The sequence below is a fragment of the Hyla sarda genome, chromosome 3, assembly GCF_029499605.1.
Source record: "Hyla sarda isolate aHylSar1 chromosome 3, aHylSar1.hap1, whole genome shotgun sequence".
NCBI lineage: Eukaryota > Metazoa > Chordata > Amphibia > Anura > Hylidae > Hyla > Hyla sarda.
Window position 1 is genome coordinate 250,882,134 of NC_079191.1, and position 4,419 is coordinate 250,886,552.

At 47.7% G+C, this 4,419-nt stretch overlaps 1 non-coding gene across 1 annotated transcript; it reads right to left on the reverse strand.

Moving 5' to 3' along the window:
• Positions 1-2,556: 2,556 nt before the first annotated feature.
• On the reverse strand, positions 2,557-2,628 carry TRNAC-GCA (transfer RNA cysteine (anticodon GCA)). Its single transcript has one exon. It is a non-coding gene; the product is annotated as a tRNA-Cys (tRNA).
• Positions 2,629-4,419: the final 1,791 nt, after the last annotated feature.

Genomic DNA, 4,419 nt, shown 5'->3' on the forward strand with positions numbered 1-4,419 from the left:
CTAGGTTGTTTTGGCACACAGAGTAACTGTACAGAGGAAGGGGGGGGGGGTTGGGGCGGGGCGGGGCAGGTCTAGACCACAGTCATCCTTGCCATTTTCCAAGTAGCTCTCACGGTCTAGTGGTTAGAGCTTCTGCCTTGGAGCACAGAGGTTGGCAGTTCAAGTCCTGTGAAGACACTGAAGCTGGTTTGGAGAAATTGTGGCAGCAGAGCATGGCAATGGAGTATGTTAAGGTAAGTGTTAGTGTGTGTGTGTGTGGTTGATGGTTGGGCATCCAGAAGGTGTTGGAGGTGTAGATAGCTGTGGTGGTGGTGTGGGTGGTAAGGAAGTGAGTGGTGTGGTGGGGAAGGAAGTTGTGATAGGAAGAAGGTTGGTGATGTGGAAGTGTGTGATGGGCTGGAGGCACTAGAGGGGGAGATCATTTTTCTTGAATATAAAAAAAAAAAAAAGGCAAATAAACACTCCCATTTTTTTATTTTCAACATCCCACATGTTGCAACAGACACAACACCACTTTTGGCAGATCGACAACCTAGAAGCCTCCATTCGATGTAGTCGACCACCTCCCACCACTTCACCCTCTGACCACTTACCTCAACATCTGTTCTCCTTGACATCCTCCTCACCTCAGTCCACCTATCGACATCCTCCAGGTCGACGATCCATTATTCCGCAATCTGCTCTCCTTGACATCCACCTCACCTCAGTCCATTTATCCACCAACATCATCCACGATCCATCTCTTTTAACAGCTTCCATCGTCACGATCTTCACAGGGTTCGAACTCTCGACCTCTGCACTCCAAGGCTGCTGCTCTAACCACCAGGCCGTGGGAGCTGCTTGTCAACCAAATGCAGCGACCGAGGTCTAGGTTGTTTTGGCACACAGAGTAACTGTACAGAGGAAGGGGGGGGGGGGGGTTGGGGGCGGGGCGGGGCAGGTCTAGACCACAGTCATCCTTGCCATTTTCCAAGTAGCTCTCACGGTCTAGTGGTTAGAGCTTCTGCCTTGGAGCACAGAGGTTGGCAGTTCAAGTCCTGTGAAGACACTGAAGCTGTTTTGGAGAAATTGTGGCAGCAGAGCATGGCAATGGAGTATGTTAAGGTAAGTGTTAGTGTGTGTGTGTGTGTGTGTGTGTGAGGTTGATGGTTGGGCATCCAGGAGGTGTGGATAGCTGTGGTGGTGGTGTGGGTGGTAAGGAAGTGAGTGGTGTGGGTGGGAAGGAAGTTGTGATAGGAAGAAGGTTGGTGATGTGGAAGTGTGTGATGGGCTGGAGGCACAAGAGGGGGAGATCATTTTTCTTGAATATAAAAGAAAAAGGTAAATAAACACTCCCATTTTTTTTATTTTCAACATCCCACATGTTGCAACAGACACAACACCACTTTTGGCAGATCGACAATCTAGAAGCCTCCATTCGATGTAGTCAACCACCTCCCACCACTTCACCCTCTGACCACTTACCTCAACATCTGTTTTCCTTGACATCCTCCTCACCTCAGTCCACCCATCGACATCCTCCAGGTCCACGATCCATTATTCTGCAATCTGCTCTCCTTGACATCCACCTCACCTCAGTCCATTTATGCACCGACATCGTCCACGATCCATCTCTTTTAACAGCTTCCATCGTCACAATCTTCACAGGATTCGAACTCTCGACCTCTGCACTCCAAGGCTGCTGCTCTAACCACCAGGCTGTGGGAGCTGCTTGTCAACCAAATGCGGCGACCAAGGTCTAGGTTGTTTTGGCACACAGATTAAATGTACAGAGGAAGGGGGGGGGGGGAGGGTTTTGGTACGGGGCGGTTACTCGAACCTAAGACGGATCTAGCACTCTGCTCGCTGTGTCAAGATCCCTCACAGCTCAGTGGTTAGCCTTGCAGCCTAGCAGCATGAAGGTTGTTTGTTCAAATCCCCTGCTGTATTGGTTGAATTCAACTTCATGGGTTTGAACCCCCTTGGTAGCAGATGGAGGAAATGGCCTTGCTTTTATTGTCCATATATATAAAAACATGTGGATGTCGGTGTTCTAAGGGGTTTGGAGTAGTTGGTGGCATGTTCTCGTACCTTATTTTTTTAGATGTAAGTTTTGTCAGACCACAAAAAGATTAAAGTTACATTCGTGGATCTTAAAGGGATACTCGTGTGGCAATTTTTTTTTTTTATTAACCGGTGCCAAAAAGTTATACAGATTTGGAAATGACTTGTATTTAAAGCTCTTAACTCTTCCAATACTTATCAGCTGCTGTATGCTACAAGAGGAAGTTCTATGGTCCTTTTTTTTTTTTGGCCCAAAAAAATTTACAATGTCTGTACCTCAACATTGCAAATGTTTTGCAATAAACTACAAACATGAGATATGGTTGAGCTGTAAAGAAAAAATTGTGCATTAGCGGGCACTTGGATTTGAACCAAGGACCTCTTGAACCGGCTCTACCACTGAGCTATACCCCTGCAATATGTGGCACGCATGTACCTCGACATTGCTAATTTTCAGCAATAAACTACATATGTGGGATATGGTTCAGTTCGAAAGCAAAAAAAAGGGGGATTAGGGGGCACTCGGATTTGAACCAAGGACCTCTTGATCTGCAGTCAAATGCTCTACCACTGAGCTATACCCCCACAAGACATGGAAGGCTAAATTAAGCGCACAGAGTGGGGGACTCGAACCTAAGTCCTACCTAGCTCTCGGCTAGCCTGTACTGTCCCAGTTAAATGTATATGAACCGGTGGGAAAAAATGTATTTTTGGAAATCAACTGGTGCCAAAAAGTTATACAGATTTGTACATTACCTACATTTAAAGCTCTCAATCGTTCCAGTACTTATGATCTGCATGTCCTGCGTGCCATAAAGAGAGGGGGGCTCGAATTTAGATATTGCAAGCCTAAGAGGTAGCTCGGTCTTAGGTTCGAGCCCCCCTCTGCTTGTTTTCTCTTTTTTTGTCAAGACAGTTCAAGACCACAGTCCTCCTTGCCATTTTCCAAGTAGCTCTCACGGTCTAGTGGTTAGAGCTTCTGCCTTGGAGCACAGAGGTTGGCAGTTCAAGTCCTGTGAAGACACTGAAGCTGGTTTGGAGAAATTGTGGCAGCAGAGCATGGCAATGGAGTATGTTAAGGTAAGTGTTAGTGTGTGTGTGTGGTTGATGGTTGGGCATCCAGAAGGTGTTGGAGGTGTGGATAGCTGTGGTGGTGGTGTGGGTGGTAAGGAAGTGAGTGGTGTGGGTGGGAAGGAAGTTGTGATAGGAAGAAGGTTGGTGATGTGGAAGTGTGTGATGGGCTGGAGGCACTAGAGGGGGAGATCATTTTTCTTGAATATAAAAAAAAAAAAGGCAAATAAACACTCCCATTTTTTTATTTTCAACATCCCACATGTTGCAACAGACACAACACCACTTTTGGCAGATCGACAACCTAGAAGCCTCCATTCGATGTAGTCGACCACCTCCCACCACTTCACCCTCTGACCACTTACCTCAACATCTGTTCTCCTTGACATCCTCCTCACCTCAGTCCACCTATCGACATCCTCCAGGTCCACGATCCATTATTCCGCAATCTGCTCTCCTTGACATCCACCTCACCTCAGTCCATTTATCCACCGACATCATCCACGATCCATCTCTTTTAACAGCTTCCATCGTCACGATCTTCACAGGATTCGAACTCTCAACCTCTGCACTCCAAGGCTGCTGCTCTAACCACCAGGCCGTGGGAGCTGCTTGTCAACCAAATGCAGCGACCGAGGTCTAGGTTGTTTTGGCACACAGAGTAACTGTACAGAGGAGGGGGGGGGGGGGGTTGGGGCGGGGCGGGGCAGGTCTAGACCACAGTCATCCTTGCCATTTTCCAAGTAGCTCTCACGGTCTAGTGGTTAGAGCTTCTGCCTTGGAGCACAGAGGTTGGCAGTTCAAGTCCTGTGAAGACACTGAAGCTGGTTTGGAGAAATTGTGGCAGCAGAGCATGGCAATGGAGTATGTTAAGGTAAGTGTTAGTGTGTGTGTGTGTGTGTGTGTGTGTGTGTGTGTGTGTGTGTGGTTGATGGTTGGGCATCCAGAAGGTGTTGGAGGTGTGGCTAGCTGTGGTGGTGGTGTGGGTGGCAAGGAAGTGAGTGGTGTGGGTGGGAAGGAAGGTGTGATAGGAAGAAGGTTGGTGATGTGGAAGTGTGTGATGGGCTGGAGGCACTAGAGGGGGAGATCATTTTTCTTGAATATAAAAAAAAAAAAAAGGCAAATAAACACTCCCATTTTTTTATTTTCAACATCCCACATGTTGCAACAGACACAACACCACTTTTGGCAGATCGACAACCTAGAAGCCTCCATTCGATGTAGTCGACCACCTCCCACCACTTCACCCTCTGACCACTTACCTCAACATCTGTTCTCCTTGACATCCTCCTCACCTCAGTCCAC